Consider the following 16,026-nt stretch of genomic DNA (forward strand, 5'->3'; position numbering starts at 1 on the left):
TCTTAAAGCGTTTTCTAGTCTGAAATGAAAACATCAAGTTGTTTCTTCAAACATTTCCTCTTTCTATGTTCTTGGTTTGATTGTGGACAGATTTACTCAGAACTTTTTTCAGAAAACTGCTTTCCAGATAAAGTCTGCTAGTAGTTGAAGGCATTTATCAAACTAATGTTACCTTCTAATCTCCACAAACTTTACTGTTCAGTGAAGAGAATCAAAGTTTGTTGAGGATTTCTAAAAAACCCGCAGGTGAAGGTCTAAGAAGAACTCAGATTGATGCTCTAAATGTGAAATCAAGACTCATGGTCACAAGTTTTAAGGCTTCTGTTAACCAGAAAGTTCAAACTAACAGAGAAGTACTGAGAAACTTTTAAAATTTCAGCCCTCAGACTGTCTGAAGGTTCAAACTAACAGAGAAGTACTGAGAAACCTTTAAGATTTCAGTCCTCAGACTGTCTGAAGGTTCAAACTAACAGAGAACTACTCAGGAACTGAGAAGATATCAGTCCTTGGACTGTCTGAAAGTTAAATCTAACAGAGAACTACTGTGGGACTTAGAAGATATCAGTCCTTGGACTGTCTGAAAGTTAAATCTAACAGAGAACTACTGTGGGACTTAGAAAATTTCAGCCCTCAGACTGTGTGAAAGCTCAGGTCCTGAGGACTCGGGAGGTGTGGAGGCTTGGAAAGTCTTGGAACTGAGGGTTCCACCCTCCAGCACAAAGGCTGAAGTCCAGCCTCCTGAGAAAAACGGTCGAGTCGAGACCCAAGTCAAAAAAAAAACTCGAAAACGACAAAAAATAGATGATAAATGCGCAAAAAAAAGAAGAATTAGTATCTGAGCAGATAGCTCAGGGGATAAGAAGAGAGACTCCCAAGCGGAGGGTCGCAGGTTCGAGACCCACCACCGGCCTTTTTCTTTGTTTGTCTTTGTCAGGATTTTGATAAAACTTAAGAAGGGTCTGGTCTTGAACCAGCGACCTGCAGCTCCATAGGCAAATCCTTAACTCACTGAGCTACAGATCAGATGAAAAGAAATAAATTCGTCGTCCCTTTGGCATCGTAGTTCCTCAAGTGACCACATGGGTGGAGCCAAGGCGGAGTCTGGGTGGAGTCAGGGCGGAGAGTAGGCGGGGAGGTGGGTGGCGACCTCCCCCCTCTACTCCCCCACCTCCCCCCACCACCCACCACACCTTCCCCCGCCCGACGAGTTCTTCGAGTCTCGGTGAGTTCCTCGAGTCTCGACAGGTTTTCCCGAGTTTCTGGAGTTTATTTATTATTATTATTATTATATACAGTCTATGGTAAATATGTATGTGAATCGCATCATTGGCTGCAGCAGCCAGTCACCGGTCACTCACTGACTCACACTGAAAAATAGCACAGAATGAATTGTTACGTGTTTATTTTATTTACAATTTACAATTCCTTTCAACAATCCTTTTAGGTCTACATTTCCTTTACACTGACTTCTTGGTATATGTACAAGTATTTTGGGTGGAATATACCATTAAGCCCAATGTTCAAGGGTTCTTCTGGGAATATACCATTAAACCAACCTTTTAGGTAAATGTTCCAGGATGTTGGGTAGAATATACCATCAGATAAACCTTTTAGGTCTACATTGGAAGATTTTAGAGTAGAATATTACTCCAAACCATCCTTTAGCTCTACATTTAATGTGGAATACTCCTTTACACCAAGATTTTTTGGTCTACATTGAAGGATTTTGGGTGGAATATTCCTTTGAATGAACTTTTTAAGTTCATGTTCAAGGATGTTGGGTGGAATATACCACCTGTTTTTGTGTTGCTCCTCGGCGACCCTAGACAGCCGGGTCGTAATGTTTTTTGAGCAACACACCATACTATGACGTTTTTACAATGATGGTTCTACTATGGAACCGGTTTGACATGTTCAGGCGTTCTTTGTGTGAAAACTTATCAGAAGGTGGTTTTCAACTTTCTTTGTTAACTTTCTGCCTCAACTTTAAATTAAATTTCCTTCACTAACCCAACCCTCTGGACTTCCAGGAAGCTGTGTTCCTATTGGCTGTCCAGGTGGCTGCTTGGTGTTATCAGGAACACCTGAGCAGCTCAGTGTCTTCCTGCTTTATGTGGCTGCAGACAAACATTTCTTCTGTTCCTCTCCACCACTGAACCTGGTTTGGCTCCGTTGCTTTAGTCTGTTCTTTAGGTGTTGACTTGCAGCTTCCAGCAGTAAAATCATCTTTAATGTGTTTCTTGGTGTGTTTTAGGGCTTTGTACTGGATAGTTGTCTTGGTAAATGTGGTTCTTTAGCCACAGTTAGCACATGGTGCTAATGTGTGCAGTGATTAGTGGATTTGATGCAGCTGAGTTGTGTCTTTATCTTGGCTGTAGTGATTCTTTAGAGGTTTTTGGTCAGACACATTCTGTATTCTTGTTTGAGAACCAACGTTGGTTGTCCAGAAGGTAAGAGTTCCTGTCCTGATTCTCTGTTCTCAGAGGTTCTCTGGTAGGCTGCAGGAGACTTTAGCATTTGAGTTGTGTTAGTTTGGTTTTTGTACGGTTTCATTTGGACGACTGTCTTGAGGCCCCTCCATGTGGTTTAGTGAGGTTTTCTGCAACAGTTCTAAAAAGCAACCTGCAGCAGAAGAGACTTTGAGAGTTTTTAGGAAGTTCTGGAGAGCAGACTTTAGAGCAGCAGAAACATTTGTCAGCAGTTTGAGCAGGAGAAGGTGAGCTTCAGAGTAGAAATGAGATGGAAACCTTCTTGACCCGTGTGGTGAGGTCCTGTACCAAGAGTTTGAGCAGGTTGTGAAGAGTGTGTAGTTCTTTAGTCTGAAAGCACAAGAATTGACTCATTAAAGGAGAAAACAGGAGATATTGTTGGTTCTTCTGTCACTCTGCAGTTTCCTTAGACTGAATATAAAGTTTATATTTTAAATGATTTGCCATGTGAGCCCAAGAAGACTTTAATAAAGTCCCTCCATCCCCTGGACACAACAGATTTTATTACGATGTGAAATCTTTTTTTTTTAAATATGTTTTTTGTTTTAATCATAGTTTTAGCATAGTTTTTCTCTTTTTTCACAGTTTTGTCATCTGTGTAAAAGGTGCTGAACAAATAAAGCTCAATTGATAAACTGAATAATTGACTAACTCATGATTGTGACAACAGAAGTATTTTCATTGTGATTTAAGGGTTTGTTTCATTTCTAAGGTTGAGGTTAAAATCTTGACAGAAAAAAAAGATTAAAGAAATAAACTACATTTTAAAAAAGCAATTAAAGGAAAAAACATTTAATACAACAAAACTTTTAAAAAGAAAGTTAAACATTAAATACAATTAAATTATATTAAACAGATTAAATAAACAGAAGATACAAAACGTAATTATGAAATTAAACAAAATTTATTAAACAAAAATATGAAACATTGAAGATTAAATATTTTAGATAATTAAACATTTAAAAAATAAAATCAAACAAGAATATTACACATTTTTTAAAAATACAAAACATTAAATTAGATTATTAAACCTTTAAAAATCAAAACATTGAATTAAAAATTGAATGTTTAATTGGAAAATTAAATCTTAAAGACAATAAAACTTTAAATAGGAATTAAACTGAAAATACAATGAAGCATTTAAAAATAAAATTAAACATTAAAAGGTGGTAAAACATTTAAAAAGAAAAACCTTAAAGATTTAATCGAAAAATTAAACACGGGGAAAGAAAAGGAAATTTTTCAAACAAGCCGATAAAACATTTGAAAAAACAATTAAACATTAAAAAGACAAAACATTTGGAAATCAAAACAGACATTAGAAAAGAATAAAAGGTGAGAAAAGAGCAAAACTAAACATTTAAGAAGAATCAAACTAAAGACAAAACATTTGAAAAGACACCAGTTAAACTTTAGAAGATCAAATTAAACAGAAGAGACAATAAAACGATCAAAAAGAGCAAAAACAGATAAAGATCTTAAAGTGTTTTCTAGTCTGAAATGAAAACATCAAGTTGTTTCTTCAAACATTTCCTCTTTCTATGTTCTTGGTTTGATTGTGGACAGATTTACTAAGAACTCATTTCAGAAAACTGCTTTCCAGATAAAGTCTACTAGTAGTTGAAGGCATTTATCAAACTAATGTTACCTTCTGATCTCCACAAACTTTACTGTTCAGTGAAGAGAATCAAAGTTTGTTGAGGATTTCTAAAAAAAACCCACAGGTGAAGGTCTGAGAAGAACTCAGATGGATGATCTAAATGTGAAATCAAGACTCATGGTCACAAGTTTTAAGGCTTCTGTTAACCATAAAGTTCAAACTCACAGAGAAGTACTGAGAAACTTTTAAAATTTCAGCCCTCAGACTGTCTAAAGGTTCAAACTAACAGAGAACTACTCAGGAACTTAGAAGATATCAGTCCTTGGACTGTCTGAAATCAAATCTAACAGAACTACTGTGGGACTTAGAAGATATCAGTCCTTGGACTGTCTGAAAGTCAAATCTAACAGAGAACTACTGTGGGACTTAGAAAATTTCAGCCCTCAGACTGTGTGAAAGCTCAGGTCCTGAGGACTCGGGAGGTGTGGAGGCTTTGGAAAGTCTTGGAACTGAGGGTTCCACCCTCCAGCACAAAGGTTGAAGTCCAACCTCCTGAGAAAAACGGTCGAGTCGAGACACGAGTTAAAAAAAAACTCGAACACGACAAAAAATAGATGATAAATGCGCAAAAAAAAGAAGAATTAGTATCTGAGCGAGTAGCTCAGGGGGATAAGAAGAGGACTACCAAGTGGAAGGTCGCAGGTTCGAGACCCACCACTGGCAATTTTCTTTGTTTGTCTTTGTCAGGATTTGATAAAAATTTAAGAAGTGTCTGGTCTTGAACCAGCGACCTGCAGCTCCATAGGCAAATCCTTAACTCACTGAGCTACAGATCAGATGAAAAGAAATAAATTCGTCGTCCCTTTGGCATCGTAGTTTCCGAAGTGACCACATGGGTGGAGCCAAGGCGGAGTCTGGGTGGAGTCTGGGTGGAGAGTAGGCGGGGAGGTGGGTGGCGGCCTCCCCCCTCTACTCCCCCACCTCCCCCCACCACCCACCACACCTTCCCCCGCCCGACGAGTTCTTCGAGTCTCCACGAGTTCTTCGAGTCTCCACGAGTTCTTCGAGTCTCCATGGGTTTTCCCGAGTTTCTGGAGTTTCCACCAGGTCGGAGGCAGAACAAGTTGTCATGAAGAGGTGTTGATGTCGGCCAGGATGGACTGACTTTTTACAGCGACTAGAAGGAAGACCACGAGAAGAGCAGGTCTTTAACCACCATCCAGAAAATCCATGGAGTCGCTCCAGAGAAATGAAGGGAGGTCAATTTTTTATCAACCTCCATCCAGATGTTCAACTTCATATCTTTACTTTGACATTTTTAGCACCACAAACCTTTAGTATCACACTTTATCATTTATTAGGACTTTAATGGAATCCACCAGCAGATTTAGTTTTTGTTGAGAAACTTTATTCTTGTCATCGTGGGACTGCAGTATTTAAAACTGTTCCTTCTATTTGACCTCATGTTTATTAGTTTTAGTGGAGAAAGTTATTTTAGTTGTCGATTAGTCTCTTAAAAACCAAATAATAAATTGGATTAGTCAAGCGGCTTAAATTTCTTACTTTGTCATATTTTAAATGTGACAGAAAATGGAAAAATAAAGTGTCTTGAGACAATTTACCTGTAATTGGGATATAAAATAAAAAAAAAATTAAAATTGTATGTATCTTGTAATGTTGGAGTAATTCAGCCATATATGTTGGAAAACACATTTTCTTTGTCCATTAATCTGTTGATTGTTTTCTCCAGTAATTCATTTCTTGTTTTGGTTTATAAAATGTCAAACCCAAATATATTCAGTTTACTGTCATAAAAACCAAAAAGATTTACATTCATGATGCAGGAATCAGGCAGTTTTTCACTTTTTATCTTAGTTTAGTCAGAAAGATAGTTGATAATGTGTGAATTGTTGCAGCTTGTGAGCCGTAGAAGGTTTTAATCTTTGGGGCCGAGTGTCAAAAAACATTTAGAAACCAACATCAACAAAACACTCAACAAAGATTTGAACATCATTAAAGGGAAATCCAACTTTTGCATGACAATGTCTAATTAAAGGACATTTATTTCCAACGTAAATGTGTGATATTCATCCTCTGGAGCTTTCTCTTCACATCGTCTTCCACCTGGACTGGTTTGGTCGGGAGCATGTGCAACAAACATTTGAAAAACTGCACTTTAACATCAATGAATGACACTGAAGTTTAATCTCTACATAAATGAGACTGAGTCTGGATGTGCTGCTCTGTCATTAACTCCTAAGTTTAGGGAAAGTTCAAACAAAAGAGGACAGTTCAGATAAGACTTGAGAATGAGCTTATTTTGAACAAACATCTCAGACTTTCTGAGCTTCAGCACCTCTAGCAAGATATTTTAACAACAAGCAACTCAAGAGATCCAGAAGTTGGAGAGAGTTAGCTTTAGCTGAGCCAAAGAACATGTGGGACGCTAACCTAGCAAACATTTCAGACTTTTCTCTGTGAATTCTGAGAAATAATTTCCTATTTAATGACAGAGCTACACATCTTAACTCAGTCTCATTAAAACAGACTCTAATTCAGTGTCATCCATCCATATTAAAGTGCAGTTACCCAAAATGTTTGTTGCATGAGCTCCAACAAAACCTGTCCAGGTAGAAGGCCACTTTGACAAACAGGAAGTGGAAGATTCCAAGCAGATTTATAGAAGGGGGAACCGGACTGTACTAAGTGTGGTCGAGTATAGAGGGGTGTTTTGTGGGTTTTTAAGGCTGATAATGATTATTAGTGAGACATTTGGAGTAGATATTCATTTGCAGTAAATGAAAGTATTTAAAATCTTGGAGTTAAACTTAGAAGAACACAAACTCTAACAGAAAACTTTGTTGATACGTTTTTGTTTTGTTTACAGATGTTAAGTTAAAGGAGTTTTATTCGTGAGTATAACCAATCAAATCACTCCAGAAGACAGAGCGACCACAGGTAGATAAAGGTTCAGAGCCAAAGTAGCCATTTTTAAATGTATTTATTACCGTAAATCAGTAAAAAATAAAATACTGATAATCAGTAAATCAGTCAGCCCACAATTACTACAATTCTACAATGTATGTCTCTTTCCTTTGACTTGTTATTTGTACAATATACGATGTATATGATGGCGTTTTTTCATACCAAAGGCTATACTATGATGTTTTCTAAGAGACATACGATGCTACTCTGTTTGTTCTGGCTCTGGGCTGCTGCACTCCTCCTCTGTTGTTTTCTGGATTGTACTCAGCTGCATGCCTTCGTCCACCAGGCCTCCGTTGACTCGTCCCGCCTGCCGTCTCTGGAGCTGAAGCTGGATTGGAACAGACCAAAGTACAGTCCAATCACGATGCCAGCTGCCTCTCAAAAGGCTCCTTCATCTGGCAGGTGGCAGCACTTCTTCTGAGGGGAAGCTGAGCTGGTCCAGCAGAACTTTGGAGATGTGTTCCAGTGGTTGGTGGATGTGTGGGGAGATAGAGAGGGACCTTTGAATTGTTCAGAAAGGAAAACAGGGAACCCATTGGTAGTTTTAGTTTAGGGTGCTACTGTGGTGTGTTTTTGGGTTTTAAGAGGTGAACAGGAAGAGGTTTTTTTTCATATTGATTATCTTTTACTTTGTTCCTGGTTGGAATGCCCAACAATGTCAACATGAAGTTCACTTTTAGTTCTGTTTATTTATTTTTATTTTACTAACACCCATTTGTTTTTATCCCCCTCACATGTTGTGTTGTTGTAAACTTCCTCTTTCAAATAAATACTTGTCAAACCCTCTGGAAACCAGCATTTGTACTGTTTTTGTGTTAATCCTCCCCTACTTCAGACAGCCGGGACATAACGTTTTGTGGACTAAAGGCTTTTCTATGACGTTTTTAGAGCGACATGCTATACTATGAGGTTTTTAGACCAAAGGCTACACTCTGACATTTTTTGAGTGACATTTTATACTATGACGTTTGTTGGACGACATGCTATACTATGACGTTTTAAGAGCAACATGCTAAACTATGACAATTTTAGAGCGACATGCTATACTATGACGTTTGTTGGATGACATGCTATACTATGGACATTTTCTGGACCAAAGGCAATACTATGACATTTGTTGGGCAACATGCTATACTATAGGCTTTTTTAATTGACATATTACTATGATGTGTTTTTTTGTTTTTTAGCAACATATAATTTGAACAGTTTTAAAAATTACTATACTTTTACTTGTGCAATGAAATATTATTCTTTTTAGGCAAAGGCCATGTTTGATTACATATAGGCTATTAAATAAATGTTTATTAAAAACTAAAAAGCATTAAAAAATAATAACCAACTTAGGCATTTACTGAGTCACTAAAATAGTGTAGAGTCTACGGCCACATCAGCATTATTATAAGCATCCTCTGGTAAATTCACAGCCATATACTGTAGGAAATCTAGCTGATCTCATCATGATGTCCACTTACCATATGGACTTCAGGAGATGATTAGATGATGATAAACTGTGACCTGCTGGTTGGGTTCTCTCTGTTCTCATATTTCCTCCATGTTTGTCTCCTGATGCTGCCTTACTTCAGCCAGTCCATGAGCAACAGAAAACACAGTTTGCCTTGTATCCATTGCCAGGGGTTCCACTCTTCCCACTCCAGTCTGTACATTTGCAAACGTTTTTGCTTCTTTAGACGTGGTGGAGTTTCAGGTGTAGACATTTTTAAACGTGCGGGTGCAGCAGCGTCTGTAACCTGGCAACCAGAGACAGGACCGGACACACAGAGACGTCTGAAGTCTGTCCACTGGACCTGGCATCGGGTCCTCGCTACAAAGGTCCTACGAAGATGAAATTGGCTGCCCTTAATATTTCCTGTGTTTTATTTTATTCATTATGCAGTTTTGATGAGTGTGTGACAGACGTGTACGGGGCATTTATGAAAATACGGAACAACTTGCGTCCCGTATTGATTCAATACGGGACGCAACAATTAATTGTCAAATAAAGGACGTTTCCGTATTTTAAGGGACGGGTGGCAACCCTACAGAGCAGTGTAAAGAAACTGGTCACCTAGCAAACTGAATTAGTCTAGGTAACACTTTGTTTATTATGTGTGTTTTCTGCTCAAGTTAATGTCCTGGTTTGATTCATTTTAAATTACTCCTGATCTTGAAAGGTTTTAAACTGTGCAGTCAAAGTAGTTACAACTGTGAGCGAATAGCTTGAAATGAACTGCCCTAGACTGCTCTGTTCATAGCCACCATTCTTTCACAGCTATATCAAGAGTTATTGTGCAATGATAGATAAATGCAGCCCATTTTTCAACCGTTTCCTGTTTAGTATGTGTAACCTCCTCTTAATTTGTTCTAAAAGAAATGTCTAATGAGGCAGTCTAGTCTTTCAGTCAGGTTAAGTCATTTTTCCCATTGGTGGTTTGCATTATAAGCTTTGTTTTTCTCTGTTCTAGGAACTATTGTTAAATCATCTTTATGTGAGACTTTGTTCTCGTTTGGAGCATATTCTCGGACGCATGCCTCTGGATCTGGACTTCTTAGAGTTCACTTGCACACAAGAACTTGTGTTTTTAAATGCTTTATCCAACCAAGTAGAAGTTTGCCCAGCTATTTTAAATGCACTGACACAGCTACACCATCTTATCAGCTCAGAAAAAGAAAACAGGAATCAGTACATTGCAACTGTGCACTCAGAGAGAGGAGCAGCTGGGCGACAAAGAATGGTCACATCCCCAGAGCACCTTGTACAACTTACTGGAACTTAATATGTCTGTCCCATGTATAGATAATGGTATCTGTGAAATATTAGCTGAGTATGTCAAATACTTTTAGATTTTTTTAAGTGGACCGTAGACCTAGTTTCAGTATTTTTTTTTCTCACATTCAAATTTGAGGCTATATATATTATATATAATATCTCAAGAATAATTCAAGATAAAAGCCTGAAATTTTCATTTATTTGTCTTGCTAACATAAGCATATCAGATTGCTATTAAATACAGCGGTGGAAAAAAGTTTTTGGACACCTCATACATTTGTGAAATATTGCATTAAGAATCCCTCTGAGGTCTTCAAATGCAATTTCTATTAGTTCAGTCACAGCCATAATACGAAACAAATCCTAAAAAAGTCAATAAAAACTTGAAATTCATTGGTTCCTTAAAAATAAGAAATTTTGAGTATTGGGTCATTTTGGTAGAATTTAGTTTTGTTAGTCATGTAAACAATAAACAAAAAAAGCATCATTTGTGTCTGTCTAATGCAGTCACACCTTTTGAAACACAAAAGACTTTCCAACAAATATTTCACGATAATATTTGAGATTGTGGAAAATTTTCAAGGTGCCTGAAAACTTTTTTCCACCACTGTATCTGTCAAAGCATGAAAATTTGCCATTGGAAAAATGCCACTATCTCCAGAACGATATATGTGGTCATGGTTCCATTATGCCAATGTCATGGTAATGACTGGATGCAGGGCTAATTTACAAAGAAATTACACAAAACAACATGTCAGGTTTCGAAGACTGGACTTTTCATAGACCACTTCATTTTTTTCATATTTCAACTCACCCATAATCTGAGATTATTGATCTACTTGTTCAGTATTATAGATTCTTCATCATTGTTCTGAGATAGTGTAATTCAAACAACCTCAAATTTCAATGTGCAAAAAAATGCCTGTTGAAGTAGGTTGACAGTGACAGCAATTTAAAAATATTTTTTGCTCTGACAGTATTTGGCATACATATATATATATATATATATATATATATATATATATATATATATATATATATATATATATATATATATATATATATACTGTCAGCCTATAAATAAAGCCTATAATAAATATATATATATATATATATATATATATATATATATATATATATATATATATATATATATAGGCTGCTGTTTTGTAATATTGCAACGGATTTTCATCCCATTCACCAGTGAGAAAATAAAGTCAGTACAGTCCAGTTCATTTTTAACTCCTGCTTTAATGCTGTGATTGCATGTATTGTTCACCAGAAATATTCTTAACTTCAGATACTTTAAATGTATGGCAGAAACACGCATACTTGAGCCAGATAACCTGTCAGGTGAGTTGGGAGAACAGGTAGGGGAGGGAATCCAAAAGTGCACTTAGTTTTGTCAGTCAAGTAAAACTAACTAGAGAACAACACCTAACATATCTTGACTGGCAAGTGCAAATACAGGCCAGGATGTCAGTCTTAAATGATGTGTGGTCCTTGTAATGTCCTGGGAATGTAAGGTCTCATAGCAGGTGGAGGCTGTCAGGTATCTGCCATTCACTACTTCTGAGGAGAGAGTTCTTGGTAGAGTCTCCCATCCAGTCCAGAATTTCACCAGACTGGTCAGTTCAGACGGTGTTGCTATGGAGTGGATTAAAATTGATTAAATAAATGGCTACAACAAATGATCAAAAACAATCTAGGGTACGCATACTAAACAGGAAACTGTTGAAAAAATGGGCTGCATTTATCTATCATTGCACAATAACTCTTGATACAGCTGTGAAAGAATGGTGGGCTATGAACAGAGGAGTCTAGGGCAGTTCATTTCAAGCTATTTGCTCACAGTTGTAACTACTTTGACTGCACAGTTTAAAACCTTTCAAGATCAGGAGTAATTTAAAATGAATCAAACCAGGACATTAACTTGAGCAGAAAACACACATAATAAACAAAGGGTTACCAAGACTAATTCAGTTTGCTAGGTGACCAGTTTCTTTACACTGCTCTGTGACCTGCATTTTTGGGTGCATAAATCACACTTCCACCCATTTGTGCGTTTATAAAATTGTTACTCAACTACCCAGCTGCAGAACGTGCTGTCTGTATGACCTTATTACTGTGCTAGCGTGGCTAGCGCTGTATTAGCGCGGCTAACGCTGTGCTAGCGCTGTATTAGCGTCGCTAGCGCTGTATTAGCGCTGCTAACGCTGTGCTAGCGCAGCTAACGGCATGCATTACAGCTTACTGACTCTCACAAAAACAAACCACATACAGGACAAAAAGGATTAATACACTCACTGAAGCGCAGTCGTTCATGCTGGTCGCTGTGGTTGACCCCGGTCTTGTGAGGTGAACCGTCTGCGTCACATGACCGGAGGAGCGCCACGTGATTGGCTGGGCGTTGGTTCGATTTTGGCCAGGATCGATTGTTTACGCCTGAGTCCCCCGGATGTGAACAGCGAATTTTTTGACAGCGAATTTTGAACATTGAATTTTTTGATGGCGAATTTCGAACATTGAATTTTTTGATGGTGAATTTTGAAGACGTTGAATTTTTAACTGGTTTTTAGAATTTTGATGAGCTAAATTCAGGCATAAAAAACTCACATACGAAATTTTGATGCAAAAAAAATCAAAGTAAGAAATTCAGCAGCTTTTAAAATTCAGAATCTGATGAGTCTGATTTGCTTCCATACTGGGCCCAGACTTTGGAACAAACTGCCCCTTGACATGCGCACCATCACCGACTTTGGCCATTTCAAAGCCCGGTTCAAAACATATCTTTTCAGACTGGCTTTTAATACTAAGTAATGTGGTATTATTTTATTGGATTTTATTTGTTGACGTGTTCTGTTGTTCCTTTCTTTTAATTTGCTTTTATTCTAATTTTATTGTTTGATTTTAACTGGAAAGCACTTTGGTCACCTTTGAGTGTTGTAAAGTGCTCTATAAATAAATCTTGATTGATTGATTGATTGATTGATTGATTGATTGATTGATTGATTGATTGATTGATTGATAAGCTGTCTACTTGACATTAGCTGAAGATAGCTGATGTAAACTGACCTTAACTGATGTAAGCCAACATTAGCTGGTGTTAGTGGATGTTAGCTGATATTAGTGGACTATTAACTGATATTAGCTGCTGTCATTAACTGAGGCTTTTCTGGTGTTAGCTGATTAGCTCATTAGCTAACATAGGCTGATATTAGAGGACATGAGGGCATTAGTAGACATTAGCTGACATTAGCTGCTTTTACCTTATGTTAGCTGACACTAGCTCAAGCTAGCTAAAGTTAGCTGATGTAAACCAATGGCCTGCCATCTTGATTTTGATTCAAAATCAGTGCAGTGTCTTTATCACATTTCCCAAATATCAATTACTTTAATTTTCTTTCCCTCTGCCAATTATTTATTAACTGATCAATTACGTGTTTTTCGATAAGATGTGAAAAAAATGTCGAATAATAAAAATTCTTGTGGCTCAAACTGTTTTGTCCAACCAACAGTCCTGAACTCTAAAATAAACAAGAGTCAAACTGACCCAACTAGCAACTTTTTTTTTTTTTTTTTTTTTTGTTTGTTTGTTTTTGCTTAGAAAGTGACTACAATTATTAGATTTTCAAAATTGCTTCTGGCTTGTATTCCGTCAGTCTGCTAATCATGGCTCTGTTCACAATGTTAATGTTAAAATATTGATTCTTTTTCTTGTTTGTCTGCAGTGTTCCTTTTGTTGAAGAAGAGAAAGAATAAGAGGGATAAAGAGGTGGAGGTGACCCTGTTTCCATCCTTCTTAATTACTCTCCAGTCTGTAAGAGGCTGGACAACACACAAGTAAACACATTATTTAAATTACAGCTGCTGTAACAGACACAGGATCAGTGTGTATTTTTTTTATCATGATGACACTAACACACACTCCTTCCTGTGCAGCTAACAGCGCTGGGTAAGCTGCTTGTACTCCACAGACAATTTGTCCAGATTTTAAAGGGGACTGTGGTCAGCGCTGATTAATTTCTTGGTTTCACAAATCTGCATTTAACAAGCAGGATGAATGTCACAAATTACTGAGTATTAACAAGGCAGATTTATCGTCCTTCCAAATGCCGGCGATGTGAGACTCGCTTTATTTATCTGCAGCGTTCACATAAATGTGAATAAAATCTATTGTGCTCTGTCAGCTGTGACGAGATTTTTCTCCTCAGCTCTTCTTCCTCTTGGTTCTCATTAATCTGTGACACTACATGAAGAGATGAGGTGCTGCGACTGCAACTTTTTAATTATACGAATAAACATTTGGTCTTAAGCAGTCTCTGCGGGAGGTGTCCTCCATTTCCCAGCATGCTTTTTCACAACCTCAGTGTTAATGCAGCGTTCAAGACACATTTGAAATATTGTAGTTTCCCACTTTCAGGTGATATTGAAGTCAACATCCAAGTCATAATTATGACAGAGATGGTTAAATTTATCTGAAAGCTGTGATAAATTGTACTTGAAGCTAAAACTCTGCTGTTTGCTGCTTATTCAACTGTAAAATTTAATTAACTGTAGCTTTTAATTAACAAATCATTTGCTTCATATTTATTTTAGATGCTTACTTATAATGACTCTTAAAATGACAAAAATTCTCAGATATTTGCTGAACTGAAGGTGTTTTGTTCAATCACAAGTCCAAAAAGTCACCAATATTCAATTTACAAATTTACATGATGAAGAAAAGCAACAAGTCTTCTCTTCTAGGCTTTAAAATCTGTAAATTTGTCCATTTTTGTATTGTGTTGTTTTGTCCTTATGTTTCAACAACGGTTCGATTCAGATTTTAGCAATTTTTTCATGCACTCATTACATTTATTTAGAATTTGGTTTGTGACTTTTTTATTCTTGTGATTTAAATGAAAAACTTTCATTATTTGCATGTTGCGGTTTTAAATTCAAAGATTGATGTGATCATAGATCACTCGCTGCTATGTAATAAATACTAAAACCACAGCAAAACAATAAATGTCAAGATAGCCAAAAATCTCAGAAAAATAATTAAAATGGTTCCAAAACTGTTTAAAAAAAAAGGCCAAAAATTTTATCAGTAAGTAGTTATCTGAAAAATAATTACATGTCAAATAAAATTTTAAAAAAATTCCTACGTTTTATACTGTATATTTGAATGTTTTATCTGTGTTTCCTCTCTACTGTGACCTTGAGTGTTCTGAAAGGTGCCTATAAATGAAATGTATTGTTATTATTATTATTATTATTATTATTATTATTATTATTATTATTATTATTATTATTATTATTATTAATAATAATAATAAATCTGTTAAAAAATATTGTAAATGAATGTTGCTTTTACTTTTACAGCAGATTTCTTCACAAAGTACTTGTCTAATACTCGTTTAACAGTGATTTAACCATCTGAACCCTAAAATCTGCTGGAAAGTTTGAAAGACATGTTTTCTTCAAAAAAAAAATGCCAAAATTATTCTATTTATCAGAGCCACAATCTGTCAAAACTGAAAAAAATCTTTCCAACAATCTGTTAATGTGTCATGTATCGTTTAAAACTTCTCCAAAACCATCTGGTCCAGCCCAATTCTGTGGAAAACTAAAACATCTGAGCTCTTCAGCACAACCAGGCTGCCATTAGGGATTCAGCTGCACCAACAGTCATATGACAAAACAAGCAAAAAAAACAAAAAACAAAACAAACTTTGCTGTGAGAGAAATAAAATGTTTATGTCTAATGCTCCTCTTGGCCATCTCAACTAGATAGATTCAGCTTTTCAGAATTTTATTCAGTTTCTACGTAGAAAATGAGGAACTAACAGGTGCAAGCCAGGTTTAATTATGTTCTATAGCTTCTACAGTTAACTCTAAAATGTCTCAGTCATGAGAAAAACTCACCAAATGTTTTGCATGTTGACCGCAAGAGTGAACACAAGAGTCTTCATGCACTCCCAGCTTCTGAGGAACTGGAGATCCAGTGAGTTACTTTTAATTTTGATGCCAATGTCTTACAACAATAGGAAAAGTTTCAGTGTTAGCATGTTGCGCAGCTAATGTAGTAAATGCTAGCATTAGCCTAGATCATATGCCCACAGGTCAGAGCTCTGTGGAATCTATAACGCTAAGGGACATTCAGAGATGGTGGAAACTTTCATTTGAAACCAATAAAC

General features: G+C 36.7%; 1 long non-coding RNA gene across 1 annotated transcript; it reads right to left on the reverse strand.

Annotated features, from left to right (window-relative positions):
• Nucleotides 1-7,073: 7,073 nt before the first annotated feature.
• On the reverse strand, nucleotides 7,074-9,303 carry LOC129350607 (uncharacterized). The gene is made up of 2 exons (XR_008604066.1): nucleotides 8,550-9,303; nucleotides 7,074-7,577 (listed from the first exon to the last, which is right to left on the reverse strand). It is a non-coding gene; the product is annotated as an uncharacterized LOC129350607 (long non-coding RNA).
• Between the last annotated feature and the right edge of the window lie 6,723 nt (nucleotides 9,304-16,026).

This window comes from Amphiprion ocellaris, chromosome 15 (assembly GCF_022539595.1).
Source record: "Amphiprion ocellaris isolate individual 3 ecotype Okinawa chromosome 15, ASM2253959v1, whole genome shotgun sequence".
Taxonomy (NCBI): Eukaryota; Metazoa; Chordata; class Actinopteri; family Pomacentridae; genus Amphiprion; species Amphiprion ocellaris.